Source organism: Pleurodeles waltl, chromosome 5, assembly GCF_031143425.1.
Source record: "Pleurodeles waltl isolate 20211129_DDA chromosome 5, aPleWal1.hap1.20221129, whole genome shotgun sequence".
NCBI classification, from domain to species: domain Eukaryota; kingdom Metazoa; phylum Chordata; class Amphibia; order Caudata; family Salamandridae; genus Pleurodeles; species Pleurodeles waltl.
In genome coordinates, this window is record NC_090444.1 from 963,256,783 (window position 1) to 963,278,723 (window position 21,941).

General features: G+C 41.9%; 1 protein-coding gene across 2 annotated transcripts in view; it reads left to right on the plus strand.

Annotated features, from left to right (window-relative positions):
- Nucleotides 1-21,941, plus strand: part of LOC138297338 (barrier-to-autointegration factor-like protein) — a 226,159-nt gene that overhangs the window by 77,851 nt on the left and 126,367 nt on the right. Inside the window, exon 2 of one of the 2 annotated variants that reach the window (XM_069236744.1) lies at nt 3,450-3,661. The exons of the other annotated variant lie outside the window; for it this stretch is intronic. The gene's annotated coding sequence lies outside the window, so the exon portion shown is untranslated. The remainder of the gene's footprint in view (nt 1-3,449; nt 3,662-21,941) is intronic. 2 annotated transcript variants of the gene reach the window in all.

Below are 21,941 nucleotides of genomic sequence, written 5' to 3' on the forward strand. Positions count from 1 at the left end.
ACGTTTGACGCACTGCTCCATCAACATGACAGAGCAGTCCATCGATATTGTTTTGTAATTTTCAAAAGTAAAATCCCGAAAGGGGAATTTTCTTTTTGGAAAAAAAGTCCCTCTCACCATGGGAGGTATCTCCCATGGCAAAGGGGGCTTTTTAGACAGTTCTCATTGCCTCTTACCACCCTGGTTTTCCAGGTGGTGACAGGACGTGAAAACTGACCTGTATGTCCGTCCATCTAAGTTATGTGGGTGGACATAGAGGTCAGTGTCAGATGGCCCTTGCTCAGTCTGGCAGGTGGAAGGAGCGCAACCATGCCAACGACCGAATAGTCTTCCCCATGGTTACACCAGTGGTCCATCTGCATATGTCAGGCGGGGAGACCATTATTTTAGTCATAAGGATACTCTGTTGCTGTTGCGATAGAGTATCCTTACTGCAACAGGTATAAATCTGAAACAAATCTTTTTTAAATTAATCCACCACTTACACTGGTTGGTTTCGGCATCTCTAGAAATGCTAGCTTCAAAGGACAAATACTCATCACAGTATCTGAATATTGAAACCAAGACTGCTGCAGGTGAGCCATAAAGGCATGTCAGGGCACCAACAGCTTTTTAGTACATTTATGCACCACACACAAGATTTTCAAGCTGCCAGCCACGGCCCGATCTACCAGATCAAAGCACTCACATCACCATGTGAGCCGCCATTAAAGGGCCCATCACATTCACACACCACAGGACGGAAACCTAATTCAAGACAACCTCTCAATCAGTCATCAACCAAATTAAATACTAACACACCACAAACGTCTATAAACACATATGTCCAGACATGTTAACGGTTGGAATACCAATAACCTACGAAAATTAATAAACACTTTGACTACTTTTCTACTACCTGTCAAGTACCTGCCTCTATTGACATTCGGAACATTACTGAGTGTGTGCCTAGTCAACCTTAACTAATGGCTCCCATAACACACACATGAGGCTCGAAAAGATGAGTCTTGTGTGCACCTTTATCACGTTCACTGTGCTAAATCCAACTCCTTCCAGTTTCTGGATGCAAATAGGGGGTGTCCTAGAATTCCTTCTGAGGCCTACATTCCTTGAACTGAATGATCATATCTATCTTTGAAACTAAGGCAAATGTGGGGAAGTCTACCTAACTTCAGGATGGAGAATGTACGCAGAACAAAAGTTTCACTTATACGTGTACCGTTGGGCGCAGAGTTCTCTATAATGTTATGATTTTTTTGTAAAGCGCACCATCACCAGGGAGGGCATCCTGTTGGCGACGCAGGAGCATTCATGGCTGATTTGTGGCTTAACTTAGTTGAAGAGCCAAGTGGTCAGCTTTGTGCAGGATGCAATATTTCTAGAAATGGCGCAGATGTGTAGGGACAGGTTGTTCCACCCTTTTGGAGGCAATTAGGAGAAGTCACTTCTTGTTCTGGTGCTGCGTATGCATGGAATGTGTGAGTACAATTCCAGCTGATTAAAGGTGTGTGGAAGGTTTCTGAAGACTGGGGTGGTATTGAGGTATGCTGGGCCAGATTCGTGTAAGGCCTTGAATGTGTGTTCCAGTAGTTGAAAAGAGCTGTATTGGAAGCCTGTGAAACTGAATGAGGTGCAGGGTGTGCCTGTGTTGCGGTGTTAGAGGCGGCTGCCTACTGAGTTCTGCATGGTTTGGGGGTCATTTTCTTAGTTGAGTGAGGGAGTTATTCAGTATCTGGGCGAGCGCGCCGCCAAGGGGTTTGAGTCCCTATGGTGACAATGAAGTGATGGCATTTGTATCTGTATTGCCTTTAATATCTGCCATTTACCTATGGAATATCCAAGTAAAAGCACACCTATACTTGCCAAGTGAACCTTTACTAATGACTTCCATCGCTAGGTACTTGAAGCTCAAGAAAATGTGTCTTTTTTACGCCTTCAGTGCACTCACTGTGTTAAATCCAACTCCTTCCAGTATGTGGATGCAAGTTGGGGGTGTCCAAGAATACCTTCCGAGGACTACATTTCTCAAACTGAGTGAGCATATTTACCTTTGATACAAAGGCAAACAATGCTGGGGAATACTGCTTAAGTTCTCTAAAGTAATAAGCCAAACAAATATCCTGTGGGACTCAATCACAGACACTTGTACTTTTGCTTTGGAAGTGTGAAAACTCAATTAGTAACTCATATCTAAATGAGTGTTACTGGAAAACGGTACAGGACACTATCTTAAACAATGTTTATTTTTACTCAAAGGACAATGTTCATTTCATTATGTATCATAATTAGTGCAGACGACACAGTGCTCAGACAGTGAAAATGTGTGTGTGTGTGTATATGTGTGTGTATATATATATATATATATATATATATATATATATATATATATATATATATATATATATATACACACACATAACATAGAACAAGACACGGATGAACAGATACCAAGGCTACTTCTGATTTTTTTTAGCAAACAAACATGAGTGGAGATCCTGTCTTTTCTTATGCGGGATGTCAACATTTCAGCCCATAGTAAGACTTCGGGTCTCATCAGGACAAAAATCATGTGACTGAGTTCTCTACATTTTTTTTAAGATATAGGGTATGCCGCGGTGTGGTGGTAATGGGGGTGTTCACACTGTCCTCATTAACCTCCAATACAGCTCACCATCAGTGTTGTGTTGTTGCTTGCTGTGCCACTACATGTCATAAATGATTTCTGAAACAAATGAATGCATATTAAACCTGATTCATGCTAGGTGAGGGATTGAGATAGTGTGTGTCAGTCGGACTGTCTGTCTGGCCAGTTTTACTTCGGTCAGTATTTGGTTCTCATGGTTTAAGTGTCAAAAAGAGAAAACCCAGGTCGAGGATGTTATGTTGTCTGCGGTATAGTGTGGTATCTAGTGAGAGGAATCAACAGCCTTTGTGGCTGTTCAGAGTAATGGAGGCTTGCAAAAGAGGCGGGGGGTCACAAACTCTCTTGGAGTGTGCAGGATGGTATGATCTTTCCTGTTGAGGTGCAAGCACTTGTCTTGCAATGACAAATGTGGATTGGCTCCTACAAGTCCACGAATCATGGAGAAGTCGCTTTCAGCTGCACAGGAGAAAAACGACCTACAATGCACCACAAGAAGGTCATTAGCCCCAGACGTTTTTTGAGCTCTTCATCAGTCGGCAACTGTATGATACAATAAAGTGGCAACTTGAAGAGACAGTTAAGAGACAACTGAAAGAGCCAGGGAAATGTTTCTGGATCAGTGTACCCTGGAAGCATGGGCAGAAGTAACAGAACACTAATCTAAATAAGGCTCATTTTTTTACAGGCAGCAAGTACTAGTGGAAAGGCTTTGAGCAACTGGCCCTTTTTGGTTCCTGGGATGTGTTTGTGAAGAGTCCTTTTTCTCTCTGACCATGCTAATATACAGCTTTCTTTCTTATTTTAGAGCTTACTCCGTCCTTTGAAGGAGGTCCTGCCTCTAGTGCAGTGCATTCCCTGTATTGATGGACACAGATTTACTAATGAGAAAAGATCATTGGTGATAGTGGTCCAGAAGGCCATCTTTTATTTCAAGGTTGTGGCAGTTGGAACCAGGCAAGCACAAAGCACTGATCTTGTGTTACCCTTGAGAAGTTAGAGGGAGCCGACCAAACTCAGGTGAATCCTTCTTTGTTCACATATCATTCTCATAATGGTAAAACATTGTATAAAACTTGTAATGTTTACAAATTCATAGTGACCATAGGCATCCTTTTGTAAGTGGCTCTGTGATGCATATGAAAGGCATTCCTCCTCTTGGCGTTCAACAAATTCATTGAATTACAAGAGGAAAAACCACTACACCTGGATACTATCTTTCATCAGTAAGGCATATTTTACTTCATACGTTTTATAACTTGAATCTCTGAATTGAGGGAATCAACACCTCCCAATCTGCAGCACCCACCCTAGCCCCTCTGGTTGTACTCTAATGCCAATATTGGTCCTTATATCAAAAGAAGATCTGATCCTTTTTACGCATTAGATTTCAAGCACCATACTGCACCACATCTTAAGTCTTCCCAACAAAGTCCTCTTGGATGTTGATTTCCTCACTGTCCTGCTCATCCAAGTCAAATCCTTTAAGATCTAGGACCCTAAGCCTTAGCAGGCATGCAAAGTTTAGGAGCCCATACCTTTAACACATGGTCAAATACTCACTTCCCAGATGACATCCAATCTAGAAGACTCTGCTTGACAGCTCCATAGAATGGTTTTATGGACAAAATATTACATAATCATGAGTGCCACTGTGTCAGAGAAGGTTGGTCAGCTTTTTTTAAAGAAATGTGCCATGATCCATTCTGTCACCCATAAGCACTTGCGTAGCTCCCCCCTGTCTCCCCTCGGTTTTTCAGATATACAGTGACCATGAGATTCTTTAATGGCAGCTTTACCTTCATAACTCCCTTACATAAAAGAGCTATCTTAAACAGTGTGTATGTAAAATATCACCAGGTTGCCTATAGCAACTCCAACACTTAGCACTTACACTGAAAAACATACAATGACATTTTTCTGAGGTATTGTACTAGTCATAAAACATCTTTTACAGGATTTCTCTGTTTCCAAATATTTGTTGTGCTTCTAGCCTTCATGTCTCACTAAAGTTTGTTCCATGCTGGGCATATAGTTTCAGAACTTCATCTAGTTCTGGAAGACCACTGAGACAGTGTGTGAATCCAGTAAGATAGAATACAGTTTCAATGTCTGCCTCCTAGTGTTAGCAGTGTGTGTGACCAATTTTTCAATTTTGTTCTCTTTTGTGGCCTTCCCTGTTACTGAAGGGAGCTTACGCCACCACTTACAAGTGTCTGTCAGAGTCAACATTTTTCCTAGTTTAAATTCCTGCTTACAAGCATTGAAGGAAATTGTAATTCTTCCCCCGTCTATCAAATGGCCATGCTTTTTCTATGCTTTTGTTAAATCAGGATTGAAGTGAAGGGATGTATGCTGAGATGGGATTGTGGTCAAACATTGTGTGATTGCCACCTTACTTCAAGTAGTAGATTTCATGTTTACCCGATTACCGAGCTAGAAAGTAGATAAACATCCATTATGTAGGAGCAAGCTGCACTCGCAGTTAAATGACCTGATTGTGTAGCTTGAAATCTGGTAAGGGGAGTCCCCACCTGTTTTGGGGTGCTCTTGCACACAAACCATAAGTCTAAGACATAATTATTCCACGTGAATTGAAAAGTATTTCAGCAACATATCAAAAAAGGTGCTTTACCTACAATTGTACGAGCCTGAAAGAGTATTCTTTCGAGCATATCCTTTTTTGACTATTCCAATCCTAATGAAACTAGATAGATATAACAAGGACCGTTTAATGAAAGTCCAATATATTTCAGTAATCAAAGGAGAATAGTTTACATTGTACAGTTCCTAAGAAGGGTGGAAGACCAGGAGAACATGAACTGATTTATTATTATTTTATTAAGAACACTTTCTGTATTACTGTCAAGTCAATTTCATAGCCATCAACATTCTCAAAACAAATCAATTGGCCTGCCACACCATAAGGGACAACCCCAGTGGCCTCATCACATGTGGAGAATAGCACCTACAAATGTTATGCTCATTGGTGCAAGAGTAAATTCATCTTACTGTCTCCTTCTGTGCACTTTAGATTACTGGCAAAGGGTTGATGCTGAGAGCAAGGGTGGCAGGGCACACATGCCCTGTTCCCCTCTACTGCGAAAACAGTCCAGATGTGTGCCCACTAAGGACGATCTTCATCTTTAGAGTCAGTACTATAGAAACAACCTCCCACACCTCTTTTTTTCATTATTTGATTGTAGCACAACCAATCCACATGGCTAAAGAGTTTCTCTGTATCCTGGGAGGCCAGGAACCCCACTTCTCTAAGCCTTATTGACAAAATAGATCATCTGGTTGACATTGTAATGCACTTATATCCCTTTCACCTAGCCCACTTGATTAAGTAGGATCAAATCGGGCATGTAGTGTTCTATGCTATGGGCCAAGATTTTTTTCAAATAGTTTGGCCTCAGTATTGAAGAGCAAATAACTTAAATGAAAAGCAAGAAATACACTAAAGGTGATGGGACCAGTGCTTGCAATTTGTCTAACCACTGGCAATCCCTCAGGTTAGCATCCCAACCCATCATTCTTTTGCTCAGCATGCCACCTCAATTTGAACCTAGCCATATACAAATCAGACTTGACCCTGGTCCACTTGGGAACAGTCCAACCAAACTGCCAGGTTAGGTCAGCCTTGTTTCACAGTAGCTCCTGCTACGTTCTCCACAGCAGCAAATCCTTTTCAGCAGGACCTCTTGGAAAGGCTATCCAGCCTTGTGGAGCCCTCGTTGGCTACACCCTGTAGCTTTGTCCCGCTGGAGATTTTCAACTTCCAGAAAGTGACAATGCCCGAATGTAGAGATCTTCGTCGTGACTTCGTTCAGCCGCTCTCCGATGATGATGCCTACTCCTTGGACACTGTTGGCTGCCTTATGCTGCTGAACTTTACCTTCTCAGGAATAGTCCTCCAAAGTCTGAAGGTAAATTGGGGCCGTGCCCAGTGCATCTTGTGTATCCGAACCGCACTCCATCATGGTCAGCGATAACTTTTGATTTCGCCCTGGTTCCACGTGACTAAATGCCCGCGGTTGGTGCTTTAATTGTTTAATGACTATTTTTGACATTAAACTTAAAAAATGGATAACTCTGGTTCTACTGATTAGATTTAATTTATATTGGTATCATTTTATTAATTCAGTTTAACTTTGTTTCTAAATTGGTGTGGAATTGTTCTTACACTTTGACTCTAAGGTAAGCCTGACTGCTGTGTGCCAAGCTACCAGAGGGTTAAGCACAGGTAAATGTATTGATGTGTAGGTTCATCCTGACCAGGATTTTGGTTGTTACCTGAGTGAGCTTCCACCCCTCAACCAATGACCCAATTTCTTACAGTAGGGGCTTGCCACCACTTAATGTAATTAGTTTCAGCTAAGCCCTTTCTAATTTTTAGCAGAGCAGACTCCCCAGCTGTGTCCTCACCTTATTAATGGTCTCATATGATTTGCCACTTAAATTGAAGCATGAAGATTTCCACCATCAGTAAAGATGGGTTTCAGTTGGCTACGTTATACTGGTTATCTGCCTGCGACTTGTAAGTGACGGCATTAACATATAAGTTTGCTTCACCACCTGCAGTTCTTCCTTTAGCCTTTTTACGAGCCTTCAAATTCCAGCGTGAATACTATGAATTTACCCCACAAGACAGCTGTGAACACAGTAGTGGGTGGGATCGTGTCCACCTTGTTGAATTGGAAGTAATATTCAGTGTGAGTCTCCACTTGTTTCATAAAGATTGGGTCTCTTCGCACCGAGGGGTATAGGGTGAAAACATTACCTTTAGCCCTCTCTAAGTAACTACCACATGAAGGTCCCAGGAAAGCTAAGCATTTTTGGAAGTTGTAGTAAATCTTCTATTAGTTGACAAAATCAAGCTATTACTAATTGGGGTATAATCTCTGTGTGAGAATGCCCTGTAGGTGGGCAAATACATCATATTATCTGTGTTCGGTGTTTTGTGCCCTCAAAATGTGCCTCAACCCCACATCTGTTTGGGAAGCCTTATGTTTTTTTCAAGAAGGCATTTGCAGAGCTCATGGAATTCTATGATCTATTAATGTACGCATTCCCCACTGTCCGTAAGTCCCCCAATATTTTTATGTTCCCTTCAGCAAGGTATGAGATGTGGCTAAGAAATAGAGCAAAGAGACAGCTTGTTGCTTATTTTGTGTAAACACAGAGGTTATGGTAAAAGGGGTTTCTAATAATCCACCCCCATCATGATCCCATGAGCGGTACAGAGCTTCCTTCCGAACCAGTGTCCAATATTTAATGGTGCCTAACAGAACAATGGATGAAGTCTTTAGGATCAGAGTTGAAACAGGTGATAAGAAAACATTAACAAACCAAACAACTTGATATGATGAGAGACGGAGTGGAAATCCTTTCTTGATTAGGATAATCAGCAGTATAAGAGCGGGAACACAAGACCAATAATGGCAAAGCGTCACAAGTGAAATTATTTCACAGGGTACACTTCCACCAGTGGGGTTCTCTAGAATCACAAATATGAGCTTGATGGGCCTGGAGGAACCTCACACTCATATGACAGAGTAGGAACTATGAAAGCAAAAAGTTAAGAAAGGTTAGCCCATTGTGCACAGATAAAGACATTATCTGCCAATGGGGGATTAGAACTTTGCTTTAGACTTTTTCATATGGATACACACACTCTTAACCTCTATTGTGCCATGTGTAACTGCTGTGTGGGAGCCAGCTTTAAAACGAGTAAGCTTGCTGCATTTCTGCGTCTGCGACACGTGCGTATCGCATCATGTTGTAACAGGTCCTTCTGTAGGTCTGGATGAATTGACAGGACAGAATGTGTTTGCGATCGGAACGTGTCTAGATTATTTACACAATTGAGTAACTATAATAAAGCACAGTAACATAAATGAATGTTGATTTAAAAAATAATTAAATATGTTTATACATTAAAAAATGATTTCAAGTAAGTCATTTCTGCCTTTCGTGTTCCTTGAGGGTGAATCATTTCTCAAGGATTTCTCTCACAGCCACATGTTTGACCACCTCCAACACGGTCCAATATTGAAGTAGGCTCTTCTATATTGGATTTTAAGCTGCATTCAAGGTGATCGATATACCCACCCGCTCCAAGGTGATCACATAAGACCACTGACATGTGTTTGAAACATTTAGCTTGAATGCTGTGGTCCCTTAAGGCCAGTATCTAGGGGGGTATAGAGCACAGCTGTGGGTGTCTCTCTCAGGCCAGCAGAGATCCTCTGGCCTCCCCCTCTATTAAGAGCAGAAGCTCCCAAGAATTATGATTATAAAGTAAGCTGTCCTTTTTTTTTTTTCTTTCTTTTTTTTTTTAAACTATGTCCTTGAGTATGTCTCTGGCTCACAGCACAATAAAAACAGTGTTTAAATAGGAGGGAGCTGGCTTATTGTCTCTTTCTAAAATCCAGAGGAACAATAAAGTCCTTCCAATGCAAAACCTTTCGAGAATGTCCCTCCATTTCCCACCCCCAAAGCTGTTTAAGGCCTCCTAGGTCACATGAGAAGACACCCTTTGCCTTTTTCGCCTCCTTCACTACTGCGGGAGCTTGGCCCTTAGTATTAAAATCTACTATCCAATATTACCACAGAAGTTGTAGTCATGTGCAACTGGCAACAGTCATCAAACCACTGCTGCAGGGTCCAAATTCTCTGCTGCGTCACCAACCAAGCAGAGCCTATAAACAGAGGAAATGGTTTCAGTCCCACTTAGGCTCACCCGTGATATAGTCACGGGTTCCAAGAACAGCACAGAGCTGCCCTGCGGTCATTTCAGCTGACCCCTGTCTTCACTTGGATCACATGTGCCATCCAAAAAGAGTGTTACTGGCCAAAGGGATCTATCTCCAGTCTCTCAGAATCATGTCATGGTGCATATCCACCAGGAGATTAACAGTGCTCAACATTTCATTGGTTCCTCTTCACAGAGATATGGACCCTTTTCAAGATAGATTCCTTATACTGCGTGGGGTGGATGTCCTGGAATGACTGCCCTTTTATTGTCAAGTAGGTACTGTGGCCTGGGAACATGCAGTTGCCCGGGTGCTTCCCCATGCACTCCCCCACTCCCCGCACGCTAAGCTGCAGCCTCTCCATGGGCTGCAGCCAGTTCGGGCTATCCAAGCTGTGATGGTTGTATTGCCTTGGTTTGAAGTCTGTTGTACTGCCCCTGGTTCCTTGTACTTAAATGGCAAATTTCTTACAATGAGGGATGCACAAGATCTCTTTGATCTCCATCACGGCCAGTTTTTGCAATAAACCAAGGTGTTGTGCACGTTTCGGGTGATTTGGACTGAATTCCCCCACAGAGCTTGCGGAATCCCAGACACTGGAGATCTTGCTAGATCCTGGGTCTACAAGGGGCTTGATTCCGTATTTATAAAACACTCAAAGGAGACCGTCAAGTTGACCTGACGGAGGTCTGAGACAGATGGAACAATGGCATGTCGGAGCCACTCTCCAAGAGTGCCTGGAAGTGACAGGTTGCTCAAGTAAAGGAAGTGGCGAGTAATGCAAGATTTAAGCTTGCTTGTTTTTATTACTTGCACCAAGCCTATATGACCTCTCAGCACCTACACAGAATTGATAGAGCTCGGTCGGACGCTTGCCTCAGATGTGGGTCTGCTCTGGAGTCCTTTCTCATTATGATATGGAGCTTTAACAAACTATGGGGGTTCTCAGACGAGGTCATACGGCTATTACAGGTAGCAACATAGGTACCTGTGGAATCCCCTATCAGGCACTGCGTGTTGGGAGTACTTCAGACACATAGGAGCAAGGCTAAGACGCACCACTGATTCGCCCTCCTGGGACTGGTACGCACTGTCGGTGGCGATCCGCTGGATGTGGACTATGGCACTGACGATTTGTGAGTGGATGGGAGACTTGCATGAGTGAGCTAAGGAAAAATAACCCCAAACGGTCCGCACCGATGACCACGCTGACTGAGATTTAGAAATTTCAGCGAGTATGTTAGATAGTTTAATAGAGATGGACTTACCTATGGATTGTACCATACTTGCTTCCTAGCAACCGGGGTCAGTGTCATCCCCAGTGGAGGATTGAGGTATTACTGGGACATCTGGGATTGCAGAGGCTGTGTGCCTGGAAGGGCCTCTGTGTGTTGGGGGCTGCATGTTGCGTTTCTCTGTGACGGCTGTTTGCTCCCTCACTCCTTTTCTCCCCCCTCAGAGTCCTTCAGTAGTCCTACTGTACATGGTCGCCCCCATCCCCCAACACCTTTGATAGATGCAGATGAGGAATCCTATATCATATACAAAGTGCGGTTGTAACTGCCTCTGGCCACTGCTTGTTACTCTTGTTTTGTCCTTTAACTGTATCGTTTTGCTGAGATTGTACCTTGAACCTAACAACTTTAATAATGTGTCACTTAATCCAGTGTGGAATAGATGTTGCTCTGATTTCACGTGAAACATGTGAATGAGCCTTATCCAACCTGCTTCCAACTACGACTATTTGAATCTATTTGGAATGTTTGATTACAACTTAGCTAACATTCCAATAAGATGATGCCACAAGGCTCCCTTCTCTTAACCAGCACACTGTTATTATATGCAACATCTATTTAATCCGAAAACATACAATGTACTAATCCCATCACAATGTCTAAAGCTTCTCTATAAATGCTAGAATTTTAGGATTATACATAATCATTGAATTTAAATGGATTCTTAACAGTATTGCTACTTCTCGATACCTGATACTAAGCGGTCGTCATGTGTTTAATTCCTCTTTCTTCCTAGACGCAAGCTGAACACCATTAGATGTCATAAGGTATTGGAAAAAGCCCCCCTCGCTAAAAATATCCCCGAAAAACTTGATCACATCTCTTGATTCAACTGAATTGGGTATTTTAACTTCAGGCCAGCATGTGAATATAACACTTAACATAAAAATATACTTATCTACACTTGAGATCCTTATGAGGACCTTCGGGCAACTTCCTTATGACCATGGGTTGAGTACTACACCACAAAATGTTATCACTACTGAGACATCAACACATTCTCTTACAAACCTCTCCAGTTGAATGTGCATAACATGCCATCCGTACATTTTCCCTGATTCTTTCCTTTGGTTTGGATATTCCTGGATGACATTCATGGACGAGATCTGACAAACCCTTCCTGAGATTGACCGGTGACAGCAGCTTCAAGCCACAAAAAACTAAGCTGTCATTGTGAGAAAGTTCATCTCCCACATTCCAGAGACACTTTAACTGTTCATCACCATTCTCCTAGCCAGTCCACCTGTCTTTTATTTTCATGAGCACCCCTACTAATACTGGGTCATTGTTTACCTCTCCCAAACGTTCGTCTTCCTGTATGAAGTCCACTCTCACAACAAAGTCATGATCATCCTCTACACCAAGTTCATTATTTTCCACCTTCCCACGTGTAAGATAAAAAAACACAGTAAGCCACATATTTTTTGCACCAGCTACTTAAATTAGGACAAAATCAAATACTTGTAGGCACACCACCCATTTTCTTTCTCACTGACCTAGCATCAATACCTTTTCATTTTGAAAACTTCTTTGAGAGGTTTATGATCTGTTTTGATGATGATTGTATTCCCCCAAACAAATTTCTGTAACTTCTTTATAGCTCAATGGACTGCCAGCGCCTCTTTTTCAGTTATAGAATGATTTAACTCTGCACCCCTCAGGCACCTTGAAATGAAAAGTATTGTAAGTTCAGTCGCCCAAGAATTTTGTAATAGAACTGCGCAAAGACCCTTGAATTCCGCAGCAGTCATAATCACAGTATTGTCTCCAGACTCAAAACTTTGAAGCCTAAGGGGGTTATTACAACTTTGGAGGAGGTGTTAATCCGTCCCAAATGTGACAGATATACCACCAGCCGTATTACGAGTTCCATAGGATATAATGGACTCGTAATACTGCTGGTGGTATATCCGTCACTTTACCGTCACTTTTGGGACGGATTAACACCTCCTCCAAAGTTGTAATAACCCCCTGAGTGCTTTTCTTGACATTTCTTAACATTCATTTCAGGATATTGAACTCACTTTCACATTCTGAACGCCACTGAAACAAGACTCCTTTCTGCAACAAACTCCTCATGTTATTGCACTTATCAGCAAAGTTTGGAATTCATTTATTATGGCATTCATACACACCCCAAAATTTTGCATATCACTGTGGCTGTGGTATGAACTCTGGTCACTCTCATGTGTTGTTGTGGGACAGTCAGCTTTGGAGTCCTGCCTGCCTGACAGACATATTTCATGAGAAAAGAAGAAAAATTAAAGCTTCCATTTCAAAAGAAATAGAACCCCCAACATAAAATTTCAAGACTCAACTCCTAAATCAAATTTGGTATCTGGAAGAGGACTACAAGAAGGAGAGGTTGTGTTCGCAAATAAATCTTCTAAGCAGCCTGAGGGGCTGTTCGAGACTGCAAGACTTCTGTCTGTGACCAGGACTGGGGGCCAAAGCCTGCTAATCTCCTTGCTAGGTGAGAGAACATCACCCATGTAAACCAAAACCACCTGCCCTGGAGCTAGGAGCACAAGCGCCCTGCCTGCTTGCCAAGAGCAGTTTGCACTGCGAGGAAGAGGAGAGCGTTGGAGGGAGTGAGGTCCAGTGGGGAGCATCACTGTGAGGACTCCTTGTTGAAGGTCCTGCTGGCAACTAATCAGGCCGTAGCCCATATACATAACGGTTTTCGTAGAACCTGTATGCCTGAAGAGGATTGCTGTGGACTGATCAAAGTATTCAGCGATGTGCGTTGGGGCAGTGAGCCCACACAGCCTTGTTGCAGTGACTCCATACGCCAGAGGGGCCCACTGTTGAAGTAGTTGTGTGACCAGCATGCCCGGACTTGTGAATGCCTGAGCCACATCCACGTATATTGCAGGGGGAGGAGTATGGGGGGGGCACTGTGGTGTGGGCACTTTCACCTGAGGAGTCTGTGTTGTGTCCAGATGGTACTGTGGCATCTTCGTATGACAGGAGAGGCTGCCAGGACAAGTCATAAAGGACTTTGGCCATCATCCAGGTCTGAAGTGAGGCCATGACCAGCGTGTCCAACCACACTGAGAGATCTGCTTTGACTTGTCCCGGAGAACTAGGAGGATGCCAAGGAGGATGCTGGACTCTCACAAAACTCCATTTAGGAGCTGAAGGTTTAAATTCCCCCTGCTGGGGAGACTTACTGCATCTCTGCAAAGCTGAAGGCTGCCCCAGTCTGTGTCGGTGGGGAGAGCTGGCCGAGCCAACCTGGAGAGTGAGCCTGCACCCACCTGACGCTGCTGCATGTACTGTGAGCAGCCCAACTTCTCTAAGCAGGATCTGATCTTGCGAGTGCCCGTGCTGTGGGCACCGCTGTTAGCGCCAACTGCTTTCGTGCTGCAGGAGTAAGCCTTAAACTAGGGCATGTGGGCCCTGGGGGATTCGCTGCTGAAGGAGCTGTGCACCATAGACGATTGTGGCTAAAATCTTGAAGAGTCAAAGGGAACGCTTGAGCATGGCCTAATAGAGTGAATGTCCTGGCTACCGCCACCATTGAATGGGGAATGGCCCCAAATCTATTACATGAAGGATGTTGGGATAAGGCTTTGCCTTAGATTACTAGAGCCCTGAACTTGAGTGGGATTGTGTTGTTTCTTTGAATGTTGCAATTCTTTGCATGTGTAGAGTTCTTATAAAAGCAAGCACTTGGCTGGGCACTGATTCATTGTTCATTCCACTTGCACTTTGAGTTATGAGTAGTGTTCACTGACTGTATCTACATACCCCTCTGAGGAAGCCTTGGCTGCTCGACCAAAGCTACCACTGAGTCGAGTGCAGAAGGGGTACTTGGCCCAGTTGAGGTGGATCCATAGTAAGTTGGCCCCATAGTAGTTCGGGACCCAGGACATCAGGAGTAAAAGGCCTCAACCACCACAGTTGGGCCAAGTAACCCCTGCATGCTTTGTGGCCCTCTGAAAGGCGTTCTGACAACAGATTTTGTACCCATTTCATCCTACTGCCTTTTCTGATAACTCAAGTAAGTGTTCAAATACCTCTTGTCCTTAAGGAACTAGACAATACAACAATAGAAGTTTTCCTTTCTGTGATCAACGCTGTTCCACAAACCCTAGTATAATGTGCAAAAACCTTTTTCCATTTACCTCATTGTAACAGGTTTCTCCAGGTTTGTAACATTCTGTATGTTAGAAGCAACTATGATGCAACAAATACAGTGTTTTAGTGAAGTACTTCCTTCCCTTGGTATATGAATTGATACCTGAATAATTGCTTCAGTAATCATCCCTGATAACTGAGACACAGCTTGAAAATAAACAGATGATGAGACACACTTGTACCAAAATGCAATATGCTTGCAAAAATGTTCTTGAGAAAGAAAAACACTATTGAAAATCCACCAGAAACATCTGTTCATAAGAAATGTCTTGTGGTACCAACTGTTGAACTCCGCTTGTTGAACTTTATTTTCCATTTGTTTGAATAATTATGAAATTCTCCGAAAGAAACATCAAGCGTCCAGCCATGATGAGGGGGCAGATGAACCGTGTCAACAGCAAAATGACGTTGGAATGACACCTCCACGCTCCAACATTGGGCAACCATGAGTTCCATAAAATCCTGGCAAAAAGATTGTATGCCCAGTATAATATGACGAAGAGTGGATTTACACAGGGATGACGCCACCACATTCCCCTTGCTGGTCAGCTGCAAGACCTTAGGTATAACGCGAGTAGATGGTGCTGGGTGTGCTAGAGCTTCTGGTGTTGCACCCAGGTATGCTTAAGCAGCTGTTGCTTAGTTTCCCATGCACGTCCAAAGGCTCCAACTGATCCACAGGTAACTCAAAAAAGACATACGGCCACTTTAGCAAAAATTGACCTAATCACGGTTGAAAAACAACCTCTGTACATATTTGCATCACAGCTCAATGCACAAAAGAGGGTTTGTAACAAGGCACGATCCTGTCACTGGAACGAGTGCAGAAAATCAAGTGTAGGTTACCAGGAACTGAAAACTGGTATTAGAGAAACACAAAGTCGTTATAAAGGTTGCAGTGGTAGTAAAGGTTTTGTGCCACTGTCACTATTTAAATTCAAAAGGGAGAAAAGTGCAGAGTTCAGTTGAACAATACAGAGGCCATACCACTTCTTAATGTTGAGGTGACAATACAGGACTCCCCATAGGTCCTGTAACTCATCGCTAACTATAATGAAGTTGCTGGAAGCCACAGGCGATTGATTAAACATTGTCTATTATAAGTCCTAGTTAATACACCTCCGCCATCTAACAGATGCTGTTCTCTACCCCACTTCGAACTCCAACTGACTATTTGAATCCATTTGGAATTTTGATCACAACATCGCTAACATTCCAATAGGAGCATGCCACACATTTTTTATGCTCTATTTCAGTGGTTCCCAACCTGTGGTCCGGGGACCCCTGGGGGTCCGCAAAGCCTCCTCAGGGGGGCCGGGACTGCTTAGAAAACTAAATAATATTAACAGATTAGGTCCACAGCTTTCAGTAATGACTCAGTGCGTGGTCCCCGTATTCCAGTAAAGATTCAGTGGGGGTCCCTGGAGTCATGTAATATTAAAGTGGGGGTCCACAGCAGTCAAAAGATTGGGAACCACTGCTCTATTTTATCAATTGTGGGTCTAAACCAGACAGGAAACTTTAAGCTGACCCAAAAGTACTGATTAACTATCTCCTACTCTCCAATTTACCCTTTCCTTGCAAGATCATCAAAATAGAGGCAAACTGGAGGGAGTTAAGTAGAAGGTGCCTACTTTCTACATGACCTTCAGTCTTGATTTAGGCCTATGAAGGGTACCAACACCACCCTGACTAATTTTCAAGAGTAACTGTTGCTGTAATTTACTGAAAACAAGAAGCTAGCTCTCATGCTCCTGGAATTCTGAGCTTCTTACCGCACCATGGTCCATTAAATTTTACTTGAATGACTGGTGTTTCTGAAACTACCCTGGAGTGTATTTTAATCCTTCCTCTCCAGCCACATTGTGCATATTTAAATTGGGTCACTGGAATCACATGTGGTGTCTTGTGACTAGCCACTATTTTGCATGTCTTTAGACCATTTCACTTCCCTTTTTAAACTACCCTCAGCTGGACATCCAGATGGGCACTGAGGTGCAGATTATTTTTAAGAAAAAGATAAACATTACTTTGACTTCCTGTGATGTAGAGGGTCAAGTTCAAAGGACTTTGCATTGTTCAAAAGGTCTATTTTACAAGGGATCAAGATACTCCACACCCCATCGATCGACTCACAGATCCTTCATTCATCTCACTTCATTAACCAGTCGTTTGAAACGGTTAATAGTGAATTTGATGGCTCTGAAGTTGTGTCCCAAGCTGAAGGACACTTCTAAGGAGAGGCTTGGTTCAAAGCCTCACAGCATGTGCTTCAGCAGCACCCTAGATCAAAACTACTCTGTCTAACCTACGGCTGATAAAACCAACAATTGGTGATAGTGACTGACAATCTTCAGAGATGGCACCTAATGACTATTTGACTGGGATCTACCCTTTACTGTTTGGACAGTAACTATCTATCTGCATCCTATTACTCAAATTCTGGTACATCTACAGCATTCTGAAGTAACTGTAAGACGATAAGCAGCACTCGGTAAAACCTTTTAATTCGTTCAAAATTCTAATGAACTGATTAACAATAACACAATGTATTTCGAATAAGCTGTTAAAACATCTTATAGTCCCATTGCAATATTTCATCATTAAAAAATACAAAGATTAAAATCTTAAAATGTTTAACTTGGTTTACTTAATCAAGAAAGATTTTTTCACTAAGCAGTCAGGCGAACTTCCAACCTCTGTTTGTTGGTCATGTCTGCATGGGACTTTATGGATTTAAAATAAACGTTCTTCTATTCATAAAACATATTGTACAGATTAACTCAACCTTCCCAAATAACGTAACCTCTTATCATGGCCACACCTAAAACCATACCTCAAATACTTGCAACATGCCCAATCCCTGTGATACAACCTAGTAATGACCAGATCCACTGCTTTAATTTCATTATTCAGGTTTCCATTACGTTTCCCTATTTGTACCATATCCAGTTTTCGTTTTTTACATAATTGATTTATTGGAGCTCCCCAGGCCATGTAGAGGAAATTCCCATTCAAAATCTTACTACGACCCTCCTCATCATTGATAATAACCTAAAAATGCCAAGAATCATCATGTTTGCACATTTCAAACCTAGTAATCTGCTGATTCATGTGTTTTGTGTCAACTTGTTTTCAGGTCTCTTATTTCATCCTTAAGCACTGAGTTGCCTGGTTTTTATTTTAGTTGCCCAAGAGCCCTACTAATTTGTTGACTACTTTGTTTGTTTCGGAAAGGTAAGAATTGGAGTGAGCTGCATATAGAGGTCAACCCCCACAATCATTTTAAATCCCAGTTCCAGCACTTTTCAAAAACTGGGTCTGCTGGGAGTTAAGGACCACAGTCAAAATGTCAGCTGAAAGAATAGAAATGACTTCAAATTTCAATGCAGAAAAGGAATAGGTGGTATATCAAGACACGTTGCGTGTCTATAACGTGTCTACAACACATAAGTATTTTTTCTGAATGCTTTCTTTTAATGGTCTGTCCCAATATACACAATTTTAATATTACCCTTGCCCTGCTAATCAGTGATGTGAACTGCATGATCAGTTTTGACTCTACATTGAATTTCTTTGGAAACGCCATTTTGAAAGACCCTAGTGCAAACAACCCTTTTCACAGAATGAGGGGTGTACTTTGAGGGTATATTGGTAATCTCTTATTTGATGCCTTCTGCTGCAAGGTATAATATGCCACCTGCAACTTCATCTCCTTGCAGCATCCTAATGTTTTACTACTAGAGTAAAAGGACCCCCCGCCCCTCCATATACTCCGCTATCATTTCCCACAAGGCACGTCACTACTGTTACTCTGCAAATTCAGGTTGAAATGTTCTGTAACCACAGTGGGCTACACTATCATTCTATCTAATGTTACAGTATTCTTCAAACATTTAATCAGATTTCTGAAGCTGTTTGGATAAATACATACATTAACCATAATTTGGAGCAAAATCAAATTGCATCTTGCTATTAGTTAAGGTATTCAGTTGTATATTGTCACTGAGATTGTAAAGAGGAGACCTCTCAATTCAGACTATTGGCTGTGTACATGTCAAGGCCACGTTAACTCCACCCTTCCTATAGAGATGTCTGTCACTGAAAAAGTTCGAAATCCCTGTATGATTTAGGGGGGTTCAGCCTGTGTTTCGTGTAGCTAATATATATAATAATTCTTGCTTCAGTATTTTATTGTGTCCTTTTCAGCTTCAAACCTCATTAAACACCCATATCCCATGACTGTACAGAAAGGCTTAGTGAGCTGTAGGTAAATTATTAGTTGTAGAGGTACCTCAATAACTTTGAAACCGCTTAAATACATCTGTTTCTCCCTTGTCTAGGGGTGAAGACTGCTGCTAGTGAACTCTGTTCATTACATAGACTATTGTAGTTCCCAGGTCACCTCTCCCAGGCCAATATACACTCCCCCTCCCCAAGTTGGGTGTCCCTAGGCATTGGATGGATTCTAGGTGACATCTTGCTTGCCTTCAAAATTTAGTAGCCTTGTAGGCTTTACCATCAATGAGGTCTCAGTTTGTTGTCCCTTGTTGATGGGTGTTGAGGTGAAGGATATCTGTAATTTGTCTCTCTATTTACTTTAGTGCTCCTTGTTACAAAGCTGGAGCATTTACTCATTACATAACTGGCAGTTTTGAAGATTTGTTCACTCATATAACGTAAGGGGCCTCCTTAAAACCGCCGACAGTGAGTAGCAAAAACTGAACACTTTTTGGGCCGTATGTACCAACGCCTTTTCCCATAGACACAGAATGGGTAAAACCCTTTGATACATCTGGCCCTTTGCCGCTTGAGCCTGGGTGCAAGAGCTCAGTATGAAATCCAAAAGGCCTCAAAACATTACCTCTATTCAAAAAATTGTCAAAGTGTTCTGGAGTTTATAGTTTTGTGAAAATGTAATATTGATGAATAATGGTTTTTGTAATGAATTTAGTGTGTAAATGGCAAAATAACATGATTAAAGTTGGAACGAGTTTAATATATTGTGTAGTGTGGATATTAACATAGTTTTTGTTAGGCCTGCTGCTCCCTCCTGTCTCTTTTCCATCCGTTCTCGTTTACCTGCACATCATCTCTCCCTACAAGCTCCACAGAATGAAGATAAAATGATGTCATAGAGCATTTTCTAATGTGCATGTATTGTGAATAATTTTCTTCGTATTCCTAATGTTGCAGATTCCAAAGATTCTTCCACTGTAGTTCTATTGTTGGGCTTGGCAGCCTACACCGGTGTTAAAGTCATTTGTTTAGAAATGTTTCATGTTAGTAGAACTTCGTACAGCGCGATGTGGAAAGTAATTGTTGATTTCGTAAAACTGGGATAGTGTTGCAGGACTTATTGTGAAATGTTATACACTGATATGCCTAATATTTGCTGCTTTTGATCATGCCACCATGAAACTGCAGTTTTCTTTCATTTATTACACGAAAATTGTACCTAACAACCCCTTGTTTTGGGGATGAGATAGAAACCTTTTCTTGTATGCTAGATACTACTAGATTTTTATGATTTTCCTCTACTGATAGAGCCCAATCTCTCATGGTTTTGCTGTGGATTTGGGCCTTAGAATATTTCTGTTTTCTGACTATGTATTTGACATTTGACCAATATAGCATTTTCTCAATTATTCTGCACCGCTTATTTTGAGATTTTATAATAAACCCTTTATTTTAACCTTACTCTTGAACTAAGTTGAGTGGTCCCAGTTACTTATTTGCTTCTCTGATAAATTAATGTTTGGTCTGCTGTTTTGGAGAGTACCATTAAGTGCACGATCATCCCTTTATCGCAATCACCAGAGGTACAGCCTTGAGTGACCTGAATTTTGGGGTATGGGATTCCTCTCACACAATATTAAATACTCCACATGAGTTATACTATGGAATCCATGTTAGAACACTTGGCAAGTTTAACATCTAGTACTCCTAACTTAGTTTCATGTTTTGAATCTAAACCTAGTTTACAAATAGAATGGGCCTATCTCTAAGCTAATATTTTGCATAAATTCAGGTGATTTTCCCTAAGCCTTAAAAATGTTCCTAGTTATCCTTCTTCAACTTAGGTTGGGTCGTAGGTGTTAGAAAGAAAACATTGGATTTGGAGTTCAATAAATAAATGTAATTTTATTTGCTTTTGTTTATTGGGAGACTGTGGCAAAAGTTTCTTAAGCTCGGAAGCTTACTGACTCAGCTAGAAATTACGAAATCGGCAGCAGGGAAGCAAAGAGTTACTGCACCATGGACATTCCGCCTATCAGTTGGTGTCATGTTAACAAGACACGCATTATTCATGAAGCTCGGCTGGTGATTATGCTGAAGATTCCTCCCCATACTGCTGTTCCGAGCCTGACCCACAGAGTTCAGGAGGTCTTTGTTCGCCACACGTTCTTCCCCGTGTGCAGTATCAACGTCCTCAAAGAGCAATGTTTAGAGTGACAAGTCTAAGGCCCTTGTACCAACTTAGGTGAGTAAAATGTGCGGTAAGATCACACCCAGAATTACTGATAACGTTTAGGAGGACAACATAACCCACGAGAAATTGCTTGTAGGAATCACTCCCTGCAGTGTTGTTGCATGCACATTTACTGTGGGAAGTATATAGACATGTATCAGAATCACTGACAAATTCAGAAACACTCCACAACATAAATCTGCATGCAGTATTCATTACTGCATGTACGATAAAACGCAGACGTTTTTTATGTACTTCGATGTCTTCTTGGTATGACCCAGTGGTTCCCAACCTTTTGACTTTTGTGGACCCCCACTTTATCATTACTGGAAACCGGGGACCCCCACTAAATCATTATTGAAATCCAGGGACCCCTCACTTAGTCATTACTGGAAGCCGGTAACCCAGGCCTAAACTTTGATTTGAACTGCAAAACAATGGGAAAAAATACAGAAACAAGTATTCCATGAAACACATGCGCAAATAATAAAACGCTATTTAATTTGCAAACAAATAAAATAAATCTGTTCATTTTAATAGGAAGGTTGGAGCATTTATAAATTCTTTTGAAGCCTAGTATCATCCATACTATATTCTGTTACATGGACCTGCCTGCTCCTACGGCTCAATCT